This window comes from Suricata suricatta, chromosome 17 (genome assembly GCF_006229205.1).
Source record: "Suricata suricatta isolate VVHF042 chromosome 17, meerkat_22Aug2017_6uvM2_HiC, whole genome shotgun sequence".
Lineage (NCBI taxonomy): Eukaryota > Metazoa > Chordata > Mammalia > Carnivora > Herpestidae > Suricata > Suricata suricatta.
The window spans coordinates 26,321,446-26,345,913 of record NC_043716.1 but is presented as its reverse complement, the minus strand read 5'-3'; the positions used below and the strand labels follow the sequence as shown (position 1 = coordinate 26,345,913).

General features: G+C 37.1%; 1 protein-coding gene and 1 pseudogene across 1 annotated transcript in view; one reads left to right on the top strand and one right to left on the bottom strand.

The window, feature by feature from the left end:
• Window positions 1-24,468, top strand: part of PPM1E (protein phosphatase, Mg2+/Mn2+ dependent 1E) — a 208,142-nt gene that overhangs the window by 129,974 nt on the left and 53,700 nt on the right. The gene's annotated exons all lie outside the window — the stretch shown is intronic.
• LOC115283152 lies at window positions 8,103-8,250 on the bottom strand (annotated as a pseudogene).

Sequence of the window (24,468 nt, the reverse complement as noted above, 5' to 3'; positions counted from 1 at the left end):
ATATATCAGTCAGATGGTTTTGATAACTCTTGTGAAAAAAAAAAAAGCAGGATAAGAGACTAGAAAATGAAGTAGGGGTACCTGGGTGGCTCAGTCTGTTGAGCATCTGACTTTGGCTCAGGTCATGATCTCATGGCTCATCGGTTTGAGCCCCACATCAGAGTTGGTAGTGATAGCTCAGAGCCTAGAGCCTGCTTCAGATTCAGATTCTCCCTCTCTCTCTGCCCCTCCACCACTCACTCTGTCTCTCTCTCTCTCTCTCAAAAATAAATAAAAACATTTAAAAAAAAGATGATGTAGTAAGGATGCATATGGAGTTTGCTGTTTTTTATGACATGATCAGGGAAGACCTATCTGATAAGGTTAAATACAAATCCTAAATAAGTGAGGGAGTGAATGATACCAGGGTGAAAAGTTTTCTAGACAGAGGAATTAAAAAGTACAGAGGTGGTGAGGTGAGGGGCTGTTTAGCAGGTTTGAGGAACAGCAGAGATTTGTGTGACTTGGAGTGAAGTGGAGGAAGGAAAGTGTAAGATAGGGTCAGTGGGGTGCCTGGGTGGCTCAGTCTGATTAACATCTGGCTCTTGATCCCGGCTCAGGTCATGATGTCCTGGTCATGAGATTGAGCCCTGCATTCTGATCTGAGCATGGAGCCTGCTTGGGAATCTCTCACTCCTCCCCGCCCCCCCCCCAACCCTGGGCCCTGCCAGATAGCTAAAAAAACATTAAACAAAGAAGAAGACTATGGGATCAGAAAGGTGGCCAATAATTAAATCAAGTAAGGTCTTATAAACCATAGTCAGGATTTTGACTTTTTCCCTCAATGAGATGGGAACGTAACAGATGATTATGAGCAGAGGAAGGACATGATCTGATTTACATTTCTAACAGATCACTCTGGATACTTTGGAAACTAGAGTATGTAGAGAAAAGGAGAGCAAGTTAATAGGCCAGTGCAATTGTCCAAGTGAGAAATACTTGTGGCTTAAACCAAGGAGGTAATCTTGGAAGTGTTAAGAAGTGGTCAGTTTCCAGATACACTTCAAAGGAAGAAATAATAGGATTTGTTTATGAGGTAGATGAGAAAGAAAAAGAGTCAAGGATAAATCCAACGTTTTTGGCTTTAGCAGTTGGAAAATTGAAATTACACTTACTAAGATGAAGAGGGCTTGAGGAAGAGCAATCTTAAAGGGAAAAATCAAGAAATTAATTTTGGACAAATTAAGATTATGGCACTTACTGAAGTAGAAATATTGAGTGTGTGTGGTTGGATATAAGAATCTGAAGCTCAGAAGAATAGTATAACTAAAGATACAGATTTAAGTGTTATCTATAATTAAATGATATTCATAGAACTGGCCTTGTAATTTCTGTCTAATATATACAGTGAAAACTTGTTTTAAGCACTAATTTTTATCCTCGTTTCTTTTCTATATTTTAAAATATAATTTATTTATCAGAAGACTTTTACTTATTAGCATTGTCAGGTCAATAACTTCTGAAAACTATCTTCCCAGACTACAAATAGATATTTAAAATGTGCAGTATGTAACTTAATTGTTAGACTATTGAGTGTAATTTAAGAGGTGCAGGCCATTCAGTGAAGATGGAAGAGGTGGCATTATGAACTTAAGACATAACATTATAGACAGATATGGAGGATTTCTGGCATCATTCTCAGTCATGACCTTAGTGTCTATATGTTCTTTTACATTTTTCATTTTCTCTATTCTAGTGAAAGGAAATGTAAATTTTTGAATTGCGCACTTCCCAAAGTTATTGAAATCCTTATTAAAGGAAATACTAATGTTAAAAAAGTCATTATAGGGGTGCCTGGGTGGCTTAGTCGTTTAAGTGTCTGATTTCAGCTCAGGTCATGATCCTCAAGGTCTGTTGAGTTCAAGTCCTGCGCTGGGCTCTGTGCTGACATCTCAGAGCCTGGAGCCTGCTTCGGATTCTGTGTCTCCCTCTCTCTCTGCCTCTCCCCTGTCCTCTCTCTGAAAAATAAATAAACATAAAACAAGTTATTAAAAATACCAAATAGTACACTTTGCTTGTCCTACTCTTCTCCAGAGATTAACCTTATAGCAACATGACTAGTTAAGGATATTGGTTTTTTTTTTATTATAATGAGCTAATCTGTGTGTGGGATCTTATGTTTTTTTGGTTATTGGAATCACTTTGGGTAAGTAACAGCTTGTTTCTATTACCTGATTGAGGAAACCTTTTAACGTCATCTTAGGGGCACCTGGGTAGCTTGGTTGGTTGAGTCAGTTGACATGAACTGACTGCGGTTCACATCATGATCTCACATTCTTGAGTTTGAGCCCCATATCGGGCTTGCTGCTGTCAGCAGCAATGTTAACTAGTGAATACACACACATGTACATAATTGAATCGAACATAGTTGATTCTCATTATTCACACTGGTTAACATAAACACCAAATTAGTACTGAACTTTTCCTAGGGGAAATACAGAGTTATGATCCTATGAGCCTATGGTCATAACCTTTTCATCAACCAGTCAATACGACTTTGTTTTATGTGTGTTTTTGCTTAAAGGTTCTTATTCAGTATATATAGTTGATTCATTAACATTGAATGCCCGGCATTATGCCTGAACACAGAGTTATCAAATACATGTATTTTCTCTGTAAAATACACACACCTTCATATGCTTAGGAACATAGGCAGCACTATACTTAGGGGCCATTTTAAACAGCAAAGTCATCAACAGAAAGCACCAAAAAAATGAGAAAAATGTAGCACTAAATAAACATATAAGGACGCTTGTATACATTATGAAAGGTTAAAACAAGAAGGCAGAGTGAATGTTGCCTTGTTTGACCTCAGCTGGGAAGGTGTGCTTCAGGTAATTCAAATTGTTAATCATTCTGTGTATGTCCATGAATAACTGCAAAAGTAATGACTTTAGGGTTACAAATAAATTTAGTGAGTAGGTGAATGAATAATGAATATGAATACATATAGATTTTTTCATTCCTGCCTTAAACACATTTTCCTCTTTGTATCTGTTGACCTTCTACTTCTTATTCAAGTCCTAGCTCACATGTTACACTATCTTTGAAACCTTTCCCAGCTCTCAGACAGAATTAGCATTCCCTCCAGTACTTACTGAGTGATCTCATATCACTTTGTATATTCCTTTTTATAGCATTTATCACATTTTATGTCAATTCTTTGTCAGGGTTTTTTAGACTGTGAGCTCCTTACAAACAAAGACCTTTTCTCATCCATCTCTGTATCCGTAATACAGGGTCTGTCACATAGTTGAAAAAAATTTTTAATTATTTTTTTTTAACTTTTTAAAAAAGTTTATTTTGAGAGAAAGCACATGTGCACGCAGGGGAGGGGCAGAGAGAGAGAAAGAGAATCCCAAGCAGGTTCTGCATCATCAGCACAAAACTTGATATGGGGCTTGATCCCACAAACCATGAAATCATGACCTGAGCCAAGATAAAGAATTGGACACTTAACCAACTGACCCACCGAAGCATCCTGAAATTAAGTAAATTTTAAATGAATGAATCAATTAGCCTCTCTGCAAATGGATATATATGAATCTGTCTTAAAAATTTTAGACTATATGAAATGGAAATATTACACATTTTATGCCAGTGAACATCTCTTGTTGCCTCTATTTTTGTTGATTCTTTTTTCATTTGGATGAAGCTGTTTAATTTGGAAAGGAATGAATAATGAACCAGATAATCAGTTTTTCCATTACCTTTTTAATTGTCCTATGCAAAGACTTACTGAGCACAGTAATGCACTAGGCTCTGTATCAAACTATCCTGATTCTAAACTGCAGAGGAGAAAGTTTGTACTCAGGTAAAAATTAGGATACATGTTTATGGTAGATTTTTATTTTGAAATATTGCCAAAACATTTGGTATTGAAGAAATAACAAAGCAACCACTCATATACCCATGACCCTGTTTGTCATATTTAACGTTTGACTGTTTTTATTTAAAGATTTTATTTTTTAATTAAAAAAATTTTTTAATGTTTTTTATTTATTTGTATGAGACAGAGAGAGACAGCTCAAGCAGGGGAGGGTCAGAGAGAGAGGGAGACACACAGTCCAAAGACAGGCTCCAGGCTCTGAGCTAGCTGTCAGCACAGAGCCCGATGTGGGGCTGGAACCCATGAACCGTGAGATCATGGCCTGAGCTGAAGCTGGACACTTAACCAACTGAGCCACCCAGGCGCCCCTAAAGATTTTCTTTTTAAAAACACAGCATTATTGATCCACGCTGAAGGCCCCCTATATAACCGTTCTTTAATCTTGTGCCTGCCTATTCCCTCTTATTATAGCCACTTCCTTGAATTTGATATTTATCTTTCCTAGCTAAGCCTTAAATGGGTGGATTTAAGGATGCTAGGGATCCTGCAGTGTTTTGTTTTGTTTTGTTAATAAATATCATTCATTTAGCCTAGCATGTGGGATGTGAAGCATTTCTGAAAGGAGTCATCAGTCTCTGTCTCTGTCTAGGCCTTTCTAGGGAACACCTAATGAGATTGTTTTTTCTCTCCCACTCCTTTGGATGTTTTGTTTGCATTCCCTGAATCCAAATTATACAATTATCTTTCAGTATTATACTTCTTACGATGATGAACTTCTTTTTGACAACCACAATCAGTTCTGCCCATAAAGCCATCACTGTTTTGCTTCCGAAGAAAAACTTTATATATCAAAATGCAAATCATTTCAATCATTGTGGTAAAGGGATTATGAAGTACAAATAATACAAATAATGAATAATTAAAAACATATATTAAAATATATTAGAAACCTACAGATCCATATTGTGTTTAGTTGTGTGCATATTATGCAAGAAATATAAAATTATTTTCTTTCCCTTAAATTTGACTTTGAATTGCCCAACCTGGTAAGATGGGGATTCCTATCTGTCATTATGGGAGCACATGGAGAAGAATGAGGTTTTTTTTCTTCCTTTCCTTTCTTTCTTCTCTGCAATACAAGAATCTGAGACTATCAAAAGAAAACCAAAGTAGGACGGGGCCTACTTCTCTGGAGTTTTTCTGGTCACAACTGATATCTTTATTAAGTAAACACATGTGTTTCTGAAAGTAAGATGGAATTATTGCTTTTTGGCCAAGGTTGTTCATGAGAGTCTCTGAGATTTTGAGCTACCGGAACCTAGGATGTAACCTTACAAGGTGTTCCATGTAGCCATTTTCTTCTGTGGTATTGTCATTTTCTTAAAGCACAGTCCAGGTGTAGAATTCAGGTCTCTGGTATTCCTGATATTGCTGAATCTTTTCCAGTCCTTTGAAGTTGAGTTTAGGAAGCTCTTTCCTACTCCCTGACAGCCCTCAAAGACTTTACCTTTAACTCTAGCTTCCAAAAATAAAAGAAGGCAGGTTATTCATGACATACATCTGTTTTCCACCCAGGAACTCAGGTCTTCCATAAATAATGGAGCCTACAGGCCTGGTTACCCCTTTAGAATGGGGGGAGGGCAAAAAAATTAGTGGAGAACAAAATGCAAATTGAAATCTTAACCACCCTGCAGCGCTTACATGTATATCTATAGATGTGATCCCATCTGTATGCCTAGGACTACTGAGTTGTCCAGTTTTTTGGGTTTTTAAAAAACTCCTTTAATGTTTATTTTTGAGAGAGAGAGAGAGAGAGAGAACATACATGCGCAAATGGAGTAGGGACAGAGAGAGAGGAGACAAAGGCTCTGAAGTTGACAGCGCAGAGCCCAATGCAAGGCTCAGACTCACAAATTGTGAGATCATGACCTGAGTCGAAGTCAGATGCTTAACTGACTGAGCCACTCAGATGCCCCTGAGTTGTTCAGTTTTTATTGAGCACTTGGTAGGAAGAGACCCTAGATTATTATAGAAGGATCTATATTTATGAATAATTGAAATGTGACTAATGAGCAACTTGGATATTATATATATCTCTTATTTGTGGTAAAAACAGAATAAAGCATCCTATTATGGAGGCTTCCCCCTCCAATTACTTCAAAGGTTATCTAATATCTCTCAAATAAAATATAGCTTTATTGTATATTTTCAGTAGACATTAAGTAATAGCAAAGTACCACAGACCTATAACGAGTCCTAAAAACCAGATCTTACAGAGTTATTATGACTTTTACTTAAATTTGAAATCTTTTCAAAAATACTGAACAATCATTACTGAGTCCTATACTACTCTGAGAGCTGAGATAGAGAATAAAGTTGAATATGATATGTCTTTACCCTCAAGGATCTTGAAGACTAATGAAAAATATAGGAGTAAATCAATAATTATGGTATAATAAATGAAAAAGATGCTATTAGGCGCACCTGTGTGGCTTAGTCTGTTGAGTGTCTGACTTTGGCTCAGGTCGTGATCTTGTGGTTCATGAGTTCAAGCTCAACACTGGGATCTGTGCTGACAGCTTGGAGCCTGGAGCCTGCTTTGGATTCTGTGTCTCCCTCTCTTTCTGCCACTCTTTTGCTCAGAGTCGGCACTCAGTCTCTCTCTCTCTCTTTAACATAAATTAACATTAAAAAATTAAAAACAAGAGATGCTATGAAAATATACAAGTAGGAGGAAAGGAGTCAAAGAAGGCTTCTTGAAGAAGGTAATGCTTTAAATGAGATCTTAGAGCCTAGGAAGGGCTGTTGACTACGTGAAGAAGAGTAGTTCAAGGTGAAGAAATGGCACCTGTGAGTTTGTATTAGCATAAAGCAACATAGCATATCATTATGGCTGTACCTCTACTGTGTAAGTGACTCTGTATGGCTGGAGCAAAGGGTGCATGGGAGGAATTGGTTGAAGACAGAGAGACAGCATGGGCCAGATCCAGATATGCTAAGTTAAGGGGCGTTTGGGTGGTTAAGCGTCCAACAGCTCAGGTCATGATCTCACAGTCCGTGGGTTCGAGCCCCACGTCGGGCTCTGTGCTGACAGCTCAGAGCCTGGAGCCTGCTTCAGATTCTGTGTCTTCCTTTCTCTCTGCCCCTCCTCCACTCACTCTCTGTCTCCTTCTCAAAATAAAGAAATAAAAAAAGAAAAAAACCAGATATGCTAAGTTAAGGTATTTGGGACCTTTTGCCTTCTGCTTCAGTAATCTTACCACTTAAAACCTCCTTAGAGAAATAAAAGCTGGAAGAAATTTATTATAATGTCAGCCTTTACTATTTTATTAAATTTGCCTTGACTCTTATGTAACTAGTTTTAAGTTCCTATAGTGGTATCACATGGAGGGACTTAAAAAAATTTTTTTAAATGCTTATTTATTCTTGAGAGAGACAGAGCACAAGTGGGTGAGGGGTAAAGAGAGACTGAGACACAGAATCTGAAGCAGGTTTCAGGCTCTGAGCTGTCAGCACAGCCGGATACACAGCTCGAACTCACCAACCATGGGATCCTGACCCGAGCTGAAGTCAGATGCTTAACTGACTGGGCCACCCAGGTACCCCTGGAGGGACTATTTCTTAGCACCATAGTGACATTCAAAGAAGAGCTTTCTTGATATATTATTATCTTGTTGCTAATTTATCTATTACTGTTTTTAAAAGTTTATTTTGAGAGGGAGAGAGAATCTGAAGCAGGCTCCGTGCCATCAGCATAGATCCTGATGTGGGGCTTGAACTCATGAACTGTGAGATCATGACCTGAGCCAAAATCAAGAGTCTGAAGCTTAACTAACTGAGCCACCCAGGCACCCTTATCTATTACTTTTTATTACACATAGTGTTATAAAGTAATTAAGGTAATGGTGTTGTTAGTCAGTAGAATGGAATACATTGAGAGGAAAAAGTGGAGAAAAGCAGATAAGAGAATGATTTATTTTTATTAAACAGCAAGATCAATTATAAACCTATACTATGAAACCTACATTACAAAATTTATGTGAATACGAGAGTTATTTTGAATAATCATTATACCTTAATCATCTGTTTGCCCTCTTTGTGTTAGATAATATAGCATTCTACAGCTAAACAAATACCAAAACATTTTGAGTGCTGTATAGTATTTTTTTTGAAAATTTATTTTATTTTATTTTTTTTACTTTATAAAGTTTCATATTTTTTAACATGCAATTATTTTCCATCATTTACAATACAGTAGTTACAATGACACTCCAAACAGAAAAGCAAAGTAAAAAATCAAAACACCAACTTCTGTTTCATGTAATTAGACTTATATGTATAGTATTTTACACTTGATCTTAGCCAAAAGGCCGAGAAGCAATATGTATAGTATTTTAAAGCAATATATAAATATGTAAGAAATGATTTCTTGATACTCAGGAGCAATTTTTAAAAATTTATTCTCTTCAAATTTTATTTAAATTCTTGTTAACATACAGTGCAGTATTGGTTTCAGGAGTAGAATTCAGTGATTCATCACTTGTATACAACACCCAGTGCTAAACATAACAAGTGCCCTCCTTAATACCCATCACAGGTCTAGCCCATCTCCCCCTGCCGCTCCCCCAGCCATCTCTCCATTAGGCCTTGGTTTGTTCTCTATCTTTAAATGTCTCCTGTGGTTTGTTTCCCTCTTTCTCTTCTTTTCGTCCCTTCCATAGGTTCATCTGTTTTGTTTCTTAAATTCCACATATGAGTGAAATCAGATGGCATTTGTCTCTCTCTGACTTATTTCGCTTAGCATAAAATACTCTAGGTTCATCCACATCATTGCGTAAGGCAAGATTTCACTCATTTTGATGACTGTGTGTGTGTATGTGTGTGTGTACACCACAACTTCTTTACCCTTTCATTAGTCGATGGACATCTGAGCTATTGTTGATTGTACATCAGGGTGCATGGACCCCTTCAAATCTGTATTTTTGTATTCTTTGGGTACTAGTAATGCAATTGTAAGGTCATTCAATTTTTAACTTTTTAAAAAATTTTTTAATGTTTTACTTACTTTTGATACAGAGAGAGACAGAGCATGAGAGGGGGAGGGGCAGAGAGAAAAGGAGACACAGAACTGGAAGCAGGCTTTAGGCTCTGAGCTGTTAGCACAGCCTGACGCGGGGCTCGAACCCACGAACGTGAGATCTGACCTGAGCTGAAGTCGGAGGCTTAACTGACTGAGCCACTAGGCGCCCCAATTTTTAACTTTTTGAGCAACCTTCATACTCTTCTCCAGAGTGGCTGCACCAGCTTGCTCAGGAGAAAATTTTTAAAAAATGTTTTTTTACATTTATTTATTTTTGAGAGTGAGTGAGACAGAGCGTGAGTGGGGAGGGGGCAGAGAGAGAAAGAGACACAGAATCCGAAGTATTTAAAAAATTTCTCCTGATGGGACGCCTGGATGGCTCAGTCGGTTAAGCGTCCGACTTCAGCTCAGGTCATGATCTCACAGTTCGTGGGTTAGAGCCCCACATAAGACTCTCTGCTGTCAGTATAGAGCCTGGAGCCTGCATTAGATTCTGTGTATCCCTCTCTCTCTGTCCCTCGCCCACTCATGCTTTGTTTCTCTTCCTCTCTCAAAAATAAATAAACATTAAAAAAATAAAAAAGTTAAAATTGTTGAAGTACAGTAAGATAATTTGAGATTGAGACATTTCTCATTTATTAGGCAAGTAGATACAAAATTTGTATTGCCAAGAATCCTAGTACCTTTTTTTTTTAATGACATTTGTGGCAATGACTTGTTAGCCAACAAACACTTTTTACCACATGCTAAGGAGCAAATGATGATCACTGAAACTTATAGTGCTTGAAACATCAAATATAACTTAGTTTGTTTTTATTATTACATATATCAGTCTGGAAAGAACTGATTATCAACTCTTAACTATTTTACTGTGAGAAAAATATGCAGGTGATTTGAATTCACATATAATAGGATGATTTTATTTCCCTTTATTTATTTATTTATTTACTTTAAATATTTATTTTGAGAGAGAAGAGTGCAAGCATGAGCAAGCAGGGGAGGGGCAGAGAGGGAGAGAGAATCCTACGTAAGCTCCACACTGTCAGACGAGATCGGGCGTGTTCAGGGTGGTATGGCCGTAGTGCTCCACACTGTCAGTGCAGAGCCCAATAGAGGGCTCAGTCCCACGAACCATGAAATCATGCCCTGAGCTGAAATCAACAGTAAGACACTTAACCAACTGAGCCCCTTCCTTTTTTTTTCTTAAGATTTTATTTTTAAGTAATCTCTATACCCAACATGGGGCCCAAACCCACAACCCCAAGATCACATGCTCCACTAACTGAACCAGTGAGATTCCCCCATTTCCCCCCTTTTTGTATCTTCTATTGTATGTTGCATGGCATTAACTGGTCTGATACATATTTAAGAATTTGCTTCTATAGGAGTGTAATTGCTTACCTATGCTTAATATATGGATTTACCTTCCTTCAGGTACGTAAATGAAAAATAGCAGTTTAGGTAATTTCTAATGAGTAAAAATGATCTTAGTTCCAATTCTTAACATTTTCTGTCTCTTAGCCGCTGAACTGTTATTTCTACCCAAAAATCTTGTCATTCCTAGAAATTGCCTTGCCTCCAAAAGTACTAATTCATATATTTCATTCATTAGCCACATTCTCCTCTTCTCCAAATGCATATGTTCAGGTACACTACTGCAGCTGTTCTTTGATTTTATTAATATCTTCATTCTGTTCTTTTATTTTTACTTACAAATGTATTCAACCTAGATTTTACCATTCTTCCTTATAGTCATGCTCTTATAAATACCATCAGGTCCTTTGCCCTTCTCTTTCTGTATACCATCTGCCTAGCAAAACCCCAGGCCTCCTGCTTTGTTTGGGACCACATGCAAACAATAGAGCATTACCAAAGAAATAACTCATACCGGTTTATAGGGTCACTATAAAATCATGATAAACAACTTCAACCATAATTTCTATTTAAGACTTTCTTTGCTCAGACCTCTGGATGCCCTTACCTCTTTCTTATTGCAGCTTGTTTCATAATTTCTAAAGAATATAAGGAGCTATCCAATGAAGATTTCCTCTTCTTACAGGCTCTCCTGTATCTGCATCCATCTTCTTCTTCTGTCTTCTTCTCAAAGACTGACCCCTTCCACATATGACCCAAACTCCATCATTTTATGCTTTCTTAGAGAACTAATTCTGTTAGTGCCTCTTCTGCATCTTTAGTTTCTTCTTTTTAAATGGGCTCTGTTTTATCAGCATTCAAAAATATTCCTCTAATCTCTCCTATCTTAAAATAATCTCTCTTCCAATTAGTATCCATCACGCTTTATTCTCCTTTATAGGCAAACTTCTAAAACATTCGACAAATTGAAAGATACGTCTCCACATCTTTACTTCTCCATCTCTTTTTAATTATTTAAAAATAATTTTAAAAGTTTTATTTTGATGAGCAGAAATTTTAAACTTTGATATAGTCAAATGTGTCATTTGTTTCCTTTAATATTAGAGGTTTTTGTGTCCTGTTTAAGAAAACTTTGTCTAGAGACTCCTGGCTGGCTTAGTCCGTAGAGCTTGCAACACCTGATCTAGGGGTTGTAAGTTCAAGCCCCACAGTGGATATAGAGGTTACTTAAAAAAATAAAATCTAAAAAAAAAAAGAGAAAGAAAACTTTGTCTAGTCCAAAGTCTTGAAAATTGATTTTCTATTTTTATTTGATTTTTAGAGAGAGAGAATGTACAAGCTGGGGGAGGGGCAGAGGGAGAGGGGAAGAAAGAGAGACAGAGACAGAGACACAAAGAGAGACTCTTAAGCAGGCTCCATACTCAGCACAGAACTTGATGTGGGCTAGATCCCATGACTCTGGGCTCATGACCTAAGCCAAAATCAAGAGTTAGATGCTCAACTACTGAGCCACTTAGGCAAAGCCACTTGCTTTATGAGGGATATGAAGACCTGTTCTCTCTTTTTCTGTTCTCTAAGATAGTTTGTGTGAGATTGGTGTTCTTTTTTTCTTAAATGGGAGACTTAATTGTTAAAGCCACCAGGCTTGGACTTTTTTTGTGGGAAGATTTTAAATTATGGATTCAATTTATTTCTTTTTTAAAGTAAGATTTTATTTATTTTTAAGTATACCCTGCCACCAACATGAGACTCGAACTTATGGCCCCAAGATTAAGAGTCGCATGCTCTATAGATTGGGCTGGCCAGATGGCCCATGGACTCAATTTTTTTGATAAAATCTTTTTCAGAATTTCTATTCAATTTCTTCTTATAGTTATTTTGCTAGGTTATATATTTTCTATTTTTTTATTTGCCATCAGTTTTCAAAGTTATTGGCAAAAGTTTTTCTTAAAATTCTGGATATCTATATAATTTGTAATGCTATAATAGTTTTCATTCCTGATATTGATAATTTATGCATTCTGTTTTTTCCACGCCAGGGTTCATAAAACTTATTAGTCTTTTTGTAGACTGTTGATCTTCATTGTTGTATATTTACTTTTTCATTTATTATTTATTATTTCCTTACTTCTGCCTTTTTAGGCTTAATTTTCTGTTCTTTATCTTATTTCTTAGTAAGTAAATGCTTAGAACATTGATATTTTAGCCTTTCTTCCTTTTTGTCTATTTAGAACTATAAATTTCTTTTAGTGTGGCTTTAACTATGTCCCACAAATTTTGGTATGTAGTGTTTAATAAAATAATCTCGACACCCAATGTGGGGTTCAAATTTACAACACTGAGAGATCAAGAGTCACAAGCTGTACCATCTGAGCCAGCCAAGTGCCCCAGAATATAGTGTTTTAATTATCATTAGTTCAAACTATTTTCTATTTTCCATTGTGATTACATTTTGAATCATGGGTCATTTGGAAGCAAATTTTATAATTTTCAAACAGATGATTTTCTAATATCTCCTAAATACTGATTTTTAGCTTAAGTTCACTATGATAGGAAAACATATTCTGTGTGATTTCCAACTGTTGGAGCCTTAGAGAGGTGAGGAGGATATCCACATAGAGGGAAAATTTGGTGCCAGGTGTTAAGGGTATCTACATAGGCAGGTGACCCCAGTAGAGTAAGGAGAACATCTGTGTAGAGGCATCTGGCATGGGGGGAAAGATATTTGTTTAAGGTCATAGAAGCAGTAGCTCTGTTTCATTGTGGGATGTCAGAGCCCAAACAGGATGAGGAAGGTGTCTACACAGAGGACATCTTGGCATAGATTGTGAAAACGTGAATTAGATGAAGAGGATGTTCATATAAGAGGTCATTCTGGCATTGATTGTCAGAGCCTAAGTGGGGTTGGAATTAGAGATATAAATGTGAGCATATGATTTTCTTCTTTTTTTTTTAAAGTAGACTCTATGCCCAAAATGGGGCTTGAACCTAGACCCCAAAAGCAAGAGTCCACTGACTGAGCCAGCCAGGTGCCCCAAGCACATAGTTTTTTTCATATCCAAAGAGATATATACAGAAATAGAGATGGAGATGTGTATATATATGTATGTGTGTTTGTGTGCACACACTTATATAGCATACATATTTTCATTCATGTATTCTTTAGCTCTGTCTACTGAGAAGGCCTGGTGGTAGTTCTATCCAATATCGGTGAGCATAACTATTGCCAAAATATGAGTTTCTAAATACCATTATCTACTAAAAGCAACTGTAGTTCTCTGGAAGTGTTGCTGATGCCAAGCTGAGACGAGAATATACAAGATGATCCATTAACATCTTGTGTCTGAAAGTAAGAAGGTACTCAAAGAATAATAGAAACATATCTAAAAGACAGAATCAGCCATTTTGAAAAAAGATCAGGCAGACTCTTATAAAATTAATCATACATATATATATACATATATATATATATGTCTAACCTATACTCAGCTATTCTATCTTCAAATATTGCCTCTTCTTCAGTGTTTCCTCTTTCTGCAAATCTGATTAAATGTTAGACCTGCTCCAATGGGTGTTACATGTAAGTAATGAATCACTGGGTTACACTCCTGAAGCCAAGACTACACTGTATATTAACTAACTTGAGGATTAAAATAATAATAATAATAAAATTTAGATACCTTTCAACACAAAAAAAGAATAAAATGATTAATAGTCCTAAAAAGTATAAATGTTAGAACTGCTCTTTTTTTTTTAAATGTTAATATATTTTTGAGACAGAGAGAGAGCTTGAGCAGGGGAGGGGCAGAGAGAGAGGGAGACACAGAATCCAAAGCAGGCTCCTGGCTCTGAGCTGTCAGCACAGAGCCCGACATGGGGCTCAAACTCACAGATTGCAAGATCATGACCTGAGCCCACGTCAGCCGCTTAACCGACTGAGCCACCCAGGCATCCTTGGACCTGTTCTTTATATCATCCATGTCTTTTAACTCTCTTACATTTTACATCTGTTGCTTCTTTTTGTCACATTATGTAGAATGTTTTTTCTAGATTTATATACTAATATACTAGTATTTATTTCAAGTGGATTTATTTTGCTCTTAGACTGATCCATTGAGTTTATATTTTTGATTTCTAGAAGTTTAGTGTGATTCTTTTTCTGATCTGCTTATTCTGAAATTTTTAGATCTTTAATTTTTAAGTTATTTTCAATTATTGTTTTTAATTTTAATTCCAATACAGTTAACATACAGTGTTATATTAGTTTCAGGTATATAATATAGTGATTCAACAATTCATTACTTAGTGCTCATTATGTTAAGTATATTCTTAATTCTCTTGACCCATTCCCCTACTCACCGTGTGGTAACCATCATTTTTTTCTTTATAGTTGAGAGTCTGTTTCTTGGTTTATCTCATTTTATTTGTTTGTTTTATTAGATTTTTCATTTTTTAAAACATAGTAAACATAACTTTTATAATCAGAACCTAGTAAATCACATATCAGACCTTGTAGTTCTGCTCTTTTTTGTTTCCACTGATTGTCATTCATGATGACTTTTTTCTTTGTGTGCTTTGTAATTCTGACTCTGAGCTATAATTTTCCTAGAAACTTTATGCGTGAAATTATTTGAGGCCTAGGATAAGAACTGGATTAATTCAGATAGGATTTCAAGTTTGCATCTATTGTGTGCTCTAGTGATATTACCAGTCTAGGACAACTTTCAACTAAATTTTTAGCCCAGCTATGCCTAGGTGGCTCAGTCAGTTAAGCATCTGACTCTTGATTTTTGGCTCAGGTAGTAATCGTGCAGTGAGATTAAACTCCCATCTGGGACGTGGCTACCCGTCCCTTATATATGTATATGCATGCATGATCTCTTTCTCTCTCTCAGAATAAACATGAAAAAAACAAAATACATATATAAAGAAGCTATAGGGGCACCTGGGTGGCTCAGTTGGTTAGGCATCTGGCTTCAGCTCAGGTCCTGATCTCACGGTTTATGGGTTCAGGCCCCGCATTGGGCTCTGTGCTGATAGCTCAGAGCCTGGAGCCTGTTTCGGATTTTGTGTCTCCCTTTCTCTCTGCCCCTCCCTCACTTGTGCTCTGTTTCTCTCTTTCTTGAACATAAATAAACTATAAAAAAAATGAGAGAAGCTGTATAACTCAACACACACAAAAAATCCAATTACAAAATGGGCAGAAGACATGAGCAGACATTTCTTCAAAGAAGACATCAAATGGCCAAAAGACACCTGAAAAGATGCTCAGCATCACTCATCATCAAGGAAATGTAGATCAAAACCACAGTGAGCCATCACCTTACACCGTCAGAATGGCTAAATCAAAAACACAAAAAATAAATGTTGGCGAGGATGTGGGGAGAAAAGAACCTCCTCACACACCATTAGTGGGAAGGCAAACTGGTGCAGCCACTGTGGAAAACAGTATGAATGTTTCTCAAAAATTAAAAATAGAATTACCATATGATCCAGGAATTCCACTACTATTTATCCAAAGAATACAAAAACACTAATTCAAAAAGATATATGTACCCTATATATAATATAACATCTTCATATCATCTGTAAAGTCTGAAAAAGATTAGGCTAACAATTAAAAAAACATTTTTTTAAATGTTTATTTTTGAGAGAACAGAGCACAAGTGGGGGAGGGGCAGAGAAAGATGGAGACACAGAATTTCAAGCAGACTCCAGGCCCTGAGCTGTCAGCACAGAGCCCAACGCGGGACTCTAACTCACAATCCATGAGATCATGACCTGAGCCAAAGTTGGATGCTTAACCAACTGAGCCACCCAGGCACCTCTAGGCTAACATTTTTTTTAATGTTTATTTATTTATTTTGAGAGGGAGGGGCATGTGAGTGGGGAAGAGGCAGAGAGAGGGAGAAAGAGAATGCCAAGCAGGTTCCACACTGTCAGAGCATAACTTTGAGATCATGACCTGAGCCAAAATCAAGAATTGGATACCTAACCCATTGAGCCACCGAGGCACCCCCATGTATTTTGAATACTAACCTCTTACTGGATATATCATTTGCAAGTATGTTTTCCCCTTCAGTAGGCTGTCTTTTTGTTTTGTTGATTATTTCCTTTGTTGTGCAGAAGATTTTTATTTTGATGTAGTCCCAGCAGTTTATTTTTGTTGCTTTTGTTTCCCTTGCCTCAGGAGACATATCTAAAAAAATGTTGCTGATGCCAGTATCAGAGAAATTACTGCTTGTACACTTCATTCAGGATTTTTCAAATGCCCAATTTTAAATCATGTGATCTTTTGGCAAGTTGCTTATACTTTCTGTTCTTCAGTTTCCTCAACTATAGTAGTATTTATCTCCCACAATTGTTTTGAAGATTGAGTCATTAAATGGGAAGCACTAAAAACAGTGTCAACTGTTAGTTGAATATTTAGTGGAACATTGTAAAAGTTTAATGAATGCTAGATGGCTTCCCTCCCCTCTCCCTCCCCCACCCCCAACTGGAATGAAAGAGCAAGCTGAACTTAAGATAACAAAACAAAACTTATTTTAAAGAGCTAATAGGTAGGGGCACCTGGGTGAATCAGTCGGTTTCTGCTGCCAACTCTTGATCTCAGCTCAGGTTTTACTTAATCTCAGGGTTGTGAGTTCAAGCCCCAATGGGCCATGCCTGCACTGGGCATGAAGCCTATTTAAATTTTAAAAATTCAAAAAGTAACGAGCTAAGAGGTATCTCCTAGAGGAGACTTTCTTAGCTACCTTTGGTATTTCTATTGTATCCAGTGCATAAGTCTGTCTTACATTTTATCTGTTTAACTGGTATATCCTTCCCAAAAGACTAACATTCTCAAGAGGAGAAATTCTGTCCTATTCATCCATTCACTCATTCATTCAGTCAACAAATATTTCAGTACCATCAGTACCAGGCACTAGAAAGATGAAGTCCCTGCTTTCCCTGAGTTTGCATTCTAAAGGAGGAAGCCAGGGAATAAACCCAAACAAATAAGGTGATTACATGTTGTGATAAAGCTATGCAGTGGGCATCTGGGTTGCTCAGTTGGTTGTGTCTGACTCTTAATTTTGGCTCAGGTCATGATCTTGGGGTTTATTGGATTGAGCCCCGTGTCAGGCTCTGTGCTGACAGTGCATAGCCTGCCTGGGATACTTTGTCTCCTCTCTCTGCCCCTCCCCTACTCGTCGTGCTCTCTTCCTCTCTCAAAAATAAACATTAAAAAAAAGAAAAAGCTATGCTGGAATGGAGGTTAGATTGATGAGGTGGCAGGGTACAATGAAATCTTCAGTAACATTTCTTGAACTAATATGTAAGTATAAAGAATAAGAAAGGATGAGTTAATGGTTGGTAAAGAGTAAAACCCCACACAATTACCACCAGAGGAAATCCTCTAAATGAAATAATGTAACCATTATAGGCTAAGCATATTATAGTACTAAATACTATATACCTGTACATTAAGTACTACATATTAATTATGCCATTTAATTCTCACAGTAGCCCTAAAAGACCCATTTTACAGATGAATTAAAGGCCCCGGAGTTTACGTGACTTGTTCAAGGTCACAGGTAGTTAAGCGTCAGAACACAGATTTTAATCCAAATTCAAAGCCAGTGCTTTTATGTTTACCTTTTATAAATTTAAGTATAATTAACATACAATGTTATATTAGTTTCAGGTGTATAACATATTGACTCGACAGTCCTATACATTACTCAGCGCTCATCACAAATAGTGTTGTCACGATACAACATTGTTACAATGTTATTGGGTATGTTCGCTATGCTCTACTCTTCATCTTTGTGGCTTTTTTTTTTTTTAACTGGAAGCGAATGCTTTTAATTATATAAGAACTGGTAAATTCTAGACAAGCACCTAATTTGGGAGAAGGTTAGTGGTATGCCTGTGAGAAAGACCTTTTGGATTTTGGACAGAATTAAGTCTGTTGAAGAGTAAGCCTGTAAAGCAGATTCAAAGTGTAAAAATACCAGCCAGTAAGAAAAACATTACTAGGCTTGCTAGGAGTAATTTCTCCCTCCCCCAATCTCCTACAAATTAGGACTGTACTGTTCTACCACTTGCTCTGTATAATTGGGCAAGAATCTTAACCTCTTTTCAACTAAAATTTCTTATCAGAAAAATAGGGATGACAATACCTGCCAGATCTGATCGAATAAAATACTGTATAAGAAAGACTTGTAAATTGGAATGATGTTTTAATTATTAAATAATTATTAATTCATTTATTACATTTAATTATTTAATGACCACTTGAGGGTGGTCACTGGCTTATATATCTTTCTATGCTCCACAGCACAAAGAGGGATGTGGCGTATGTTTGCAGGCACTTAGTAAATATTAGTTGAATAAATGAGTGATGATTCATCAGGCTTTTTAGCTAATGTAATAACCTGTCGCAAGAACATGGAATCTGGCACAGCTTTGTTAGGACTTCCAGTTATCTAGCAACTTTTGAGTTCACCTGAGATGTACTGTATCTTGGGTCTCAGTTGTAATAAAATAATTTTTTGCTTCTGAGAACCCATTTTATTTCATTTTTAGCAACCTTGCCTGATGCTTAAAACAGTTTGGTAGAGAGTTAGAATGTGATCTAGTGGAAACATGTGGCTTGCTGAAGCAAGAATACTTTGAGTTTGTGATGCTTAGCTGTATGTAGTTATAGATGAGATACCATGTCAGATGCTGTACAATATTCGTTAGAAACAGGTAGATTTTAGTGTGTCCATCAGAATTAAAAGTAGCTTTTATATTTTAGTCTTACAAAATAAAATCTAAAATTAAATAATATAATTTATTTGGCACCATCATTGTTTGAATAACATGTTAAGGAATCTGAGAAGTTAGTTTTAGACATAGAGCCCTTCAGATTTATTTATTTATTTATTTATTTATTTATTTATTTATTTATTTTTATGTTTGTTTATTATTGAGACAGAAACAGAGCATTAATGGGGGGAGGCACAGAGAGAGAGAGAGGGAAACACAGGATCTGAAGCAGGCTCCAGGCTCTGAGCTGTCAGCACAGAGCCCGATACAGGGCTCGAACCCACAAACCGTGAGATCATGACCTGAGCCAAAGTTAGGCGCTTAACCGACTGAGCCACCCAAGCGCCCCATAGAGCTCTTCATATTAAAAAAAAATCACGACTTTAAAGTTGTTTATTTGAGAGTGTCCTCTCTGTAATGTATATATTGAAAAAGAAACTTTAGGGATGCCTGGGTAGCTCAGTCAGTTGAGTGTCGGACTTCGGCTCATGTCATGATCCCGTGGATCGTGAGTTTAAGCCCTGTCTTGGCCTGTATGTTGATAGCTCAGAGCCTGTAGCCTGCTTTGGATTCTGTGTCTCCCTGTGTCTCTGCCCCTCCCCCACTCACACTGTCTCTTTCTCAAAAATAAATGACATTAAAAAATGTTTTTTAAAAAGAGAACCTTTAATTTCCTGCTTTGGCTCTGATCATATTAAATAATTTTCTCTACATTTCTTCCCTCTACTTTCATTGAAACACAGTAATTAGGGGATAACCTTAAACCACCTTCCTGTGTACTGGAGAATAGTGTAGGCCTTACTAAGAATGGAGTGGGCCTTAGAACCAGGTGAAATAACTAATAATCTACACATGATTTCAAGGGGTGTTTTGAAGGGTGTTCTGTTGTATTTTTAAGTATGTCTACTAGTTAATAATGCTATCTAAAATTATAACACCAGAGGCTTAAGGTTTTGTTCTTGTTAAGATACAGATCCTTGAAGGACTTAAAAACTGTTTTTATAATGAGTCATCCATACGTTTAATACTGAGTGCCTACTGTATACCAGGTACTGTTCTAAGGTGCTGGAGATAAAGCAGTGAACAAAACTGGCTTTGTCTCTGTGAAGGACAAGAGGGAGATACACAATACGTTCACAAATGAGTTACAAGAAAGATGATGAGCAGCTGGGTTTTTTAAAATTTTTTAATGTTTATTTTTGAGAGAAAGCGAGCACGTACGCATGAGCAGGGAAGAGGCAGAGAGGGAGGGAGACACAGAATCTGAAGCAGGTTCCAGGCTCTGAGCTGTCAGCACAGAGCCCAATATGGGGCTCAAACCCACAAACCATGAGATCATGACCTGAGCTGACACAACCTACTGAGCCACCCAGGTGCCCTGATGAGCAGCTGTTTTTAGAGCTCTTTAATAATGTTACATTTGGTAGAGTTTAAGGAAGTAGTAAGGGTATGAACCATCTGAATATATAAAGAAAGATTATTCCAAGCAGAGGAAATGATGAAAAAAACAAAGGGTCTGATGTGACAGTATGATTAGTATTTTTGAGGACTAACAAGGAGACCAGTATAACTGGATGAACTGAAGAAGAGTAGAATTGTAGCAGACAGTAATGAATAAGCAATAAGGTAATGTAGGGTAATGTAGCAGTAAGATAATGAATAAGTTAATGAATAAGTAGGTAGCCCTGAGCAGATCTTTTAAAAAGACATTTTTTGTGTTTTGAATAGTTTTCAGTACATAGGAGGTTGCTGAGATAATATTCTCATCTACCTCTTTCCCAGTTTCCCGTAACATTATCACCTTACCTTACCGTGACAAAACTAAGAAACCAACACTGGGACGTTACTATTAATTAAATTCCAGATCTAATTTGGATTTCATAGTTTTTCCACTAATGTCTTTTTTCTGTTCCAGGATCCAATTTAGGATGCCATTTTACATTTAACCATTATGTCTCCTTAGTTTCTTTTGGTCTATGACAGTTGCTCACTCTCCTTGTTTCCTATGAACTCAACAGTCTTAAGGAGCTGGCCAAGTGTTTTATAGAATATTCTTCAGTTATATTTGTCTGATAATGGTTTTCCAGATGACTAGACTGGGGTTAATAGGTTTCTGAGAAGAATACCAGAAGTTGGGTTCACTTTTCCGGAAGGTGGAGTTAACCCCATCCTTGCTCGAGGGCTGACTTACTTCCAAATTAGAGTATAGGGAAACTGACAAACATTGTTTTAACCAAGTGATTAAGATTAATATTACCTGTGATAAGTTGTTATGATATGAGGAGTTGAACAGATTTTGATATAGAAATAATATGTGAACAAGATCTAACTTTTTGAAAAGCTTTGTCCATGTTATGATTTTCCATAGACTGTTCTTATTTAAAAGTGTACATAATCTGTGGGAAAGTTAATTTAAATCTAGATTTTTTACATTTCTCCTTATTGTCTACAATTATTCACTAGCATCAAAGTTGTTGTCATTTTGTGGTGTGTATGTGAAGGAGAGAGAGAAAGGAGAGGTAGGCAGGCTTTGTCTGTTTTTGTAGTAGTGTTGTCAGTAGTTGTAATGACCAAAGACTCTATAGACTCACATAGGTCAGTAGTTGGTTAACTTGTAAAAGTTCTGAATTTCACATCTTTTCAACTCTCATTGAACTCAAAGTTTAACTCTCATCAACACTATTAGTATATCCTAAATAATTGTATTTTTGTTGCAAATTTAAGGGACTTTAAAAATGTTTATTTCTAGGGATGACTGGGTGGGTCAGTTGGTTAAGTGTCTGACTTCGGCGCATGAGTTTGAGCCCCATGCCAGGCTCTCTGCTGTCTGAGCAGACCTGCTTTGGATTTTCTGTTTCTCTCTCTCTCTCTGCCTCTTCCCCCAACTCCCCCGCCTCAAAACTAAATATTTAAAAAATGTTTATTCTATTAAAACGCATCATAGCTTACCCACTTTGCAATGTGGAATGGGATTAATATTGGATGTGTAGATTGTAGGTCCTGCTTCTTTACTTCCTAAATATGACTAATTTATTTAACTCATTCTTCATATTTAAAATGAGAATAATCATATCTTTAGCTATGCCTTCTACTTAACATTTACTCTCAAGGGGTGCTTCATGTAGATAAGATTTAAAGGTCATTAAACAGTTTGGGAAAAATAATTTTGAGCAAAATATTCCAATTAAGCGTCTATTAGCTTAAGGTTGTTCTAAGGATTAAATGTACATAAAGACACTACCTGGCACATAATAAATTCTCAGTAAACAGAAAAGAGTTGTTGGAGGCAGAATTTTCTGTTGCTCCATTTTCCTGATCCTATTTAAGAAAATACTCAGTTTTGTTCATTCTTCATAAGCCTTTGATAATTTCCTGTTGCTAAAGAAATTCTAACAGAAGCTAATAATCACATGTTAGGGGTAGTATACAAAGAATTCCTACCTGCGTGTTGAAGGTTGACTAGATGACTTCTGTGGTCCCTTCTAATTCTGTGACTTTTTAAAAATAATCTCTACACCTAATATGGGGCTCAAAATCATGACCCCAAGATCAAGAGTTAACATGCTCTACCAACTGAGCCAGCCAGGTACCCCTATGATTTTATGTTTTACTCTGTTATACTTACCTCACAGGGTTTGATGGGTAACTGAATAATATATGTGAAAAACCTTCATAAATGTAAAGTACCATACAAGTATATGATATTTATATACCACTAATTAGCTAGTTAACAGAGAATCCTTCAGTAACTGTAAGAACTATCTATTTATTGGAAATTAAAGGGTACACCTGATGTGTTGAGATTTTTTGTTTTTCTGGTGAGATCTAGAGTTTACTATTATGATTGTTACTACTGTTGTTGTCATCTCTTTATGTTTGTTTACCTAGGTAGAGAGTTACAGTACTTTTTTTAAAATGTTGGGGCACCTGGATGGCTTAGTTGGTTAAGCCTCTGACTTCGGCTCAGGTCATTATCTTGTGTTCCGTGAGTTTGAGCCCTGCATCAGGCTCTGTGCTGTCAGCTAAGAGTCTGGAGCCTGCTTCAGATTCTGTGTCTCCCTCTCTCTCTGCCCCTCCCCCACTCATGCTCTGTCTCTCTCTCTCAAAAATAAATAAACATTAAAAATTAAAAAAAATATTTATTTTTGAGAGAGAGAGAGCAAGCACAAATGGGAGAAGGGCAGAGAGAGAGGCATAGAGGATCTGAAGTGGTCTCCCTGGTAATAGCGAACCCAATGGAGGGCTCAAACTTACGAACTGTGAGATCATGACCTTAGCTGAAGTTGGACACTCAGTGGACTGAGCCACCCAGGCACCCCAGTACTTTGTTTTTTTAAGTTTGTTTGTTTGTTTGTTTGTTTATTTGAGAGAAAGGGAGAGAGAGAATCCCAAGCAGGCTCTGTGCTGTCAGTGCAAAGCATGATGTGGGCCTTGATCTCACAAACCATGTGATTATGACCTGAGCTGAAATCAAGAGTCTGACACTGGGGCACCTGGGTGGCTCAGTTGGTTAAGCATCCAGCTTTGGCTCAGGTCATGATCTCGTAGTTCGTGAGTTCAAGCCTCAAATCCAGCACTGTGCTGAGACCTGAGAGCCTGGAGCCTGCTTCAGATTCTATATCTCCCTCTCTCTCTGCCCCTCCCCCTATTGCGCTCTGTCTCTCAAAAATAAATAAACACTAAAAAAAAAAAAAGTCTGGTGCGTAACCAACTGAACCACCTGGGTGCCCCTATAGTACTTTTTAATATAGCATACATTCTCCTATTTTTTCTAGTCCATTTACTTCTATAACAGCCCAGAGCTGTTGCTCCAGTTAAGGTTATAATTCAGCATTTCCATTAAGAGATGTCTTTCCATAAGCCATTTAAAGATACACAGTAGCTGGGGCACCTGGGTGGCTCAGTCATTTGAGCATCTGACTCTTAACCGACTGAACCACCCAGGCGCCTGAGCATCTGACTCTTAATTTCAGCTCAGCCATGATCCCAGGGTTCTGGGATCAAGCCCATTGTCGGGCTCCATGCTTGAGTGTGGAGCCTCCTTGGGATTTTTTTCTCTCTCTCTCTGCCCCTCTCCCCAACTCTCACTCTCACTCTGTCTCAAAAATAAACAAACAACAACAACAAAAAACCAAACAGTAGCTCTTTGCAATCAGATTCACTCAGCTTAATGCCATTACTTTTTGTTTAACTTCAGCAGCACAGAGCCAATTATATGGTGACTTCAAAAGAGAAGCTAAAGCTAGAAAGCAAAATTATTTTGAACCCTGATATAATGTCTACTGCCAATTATTTTTTCTCATTATGAGAATAATATGTACTTAGTACTATTATGCTACTGCTGCTGCAA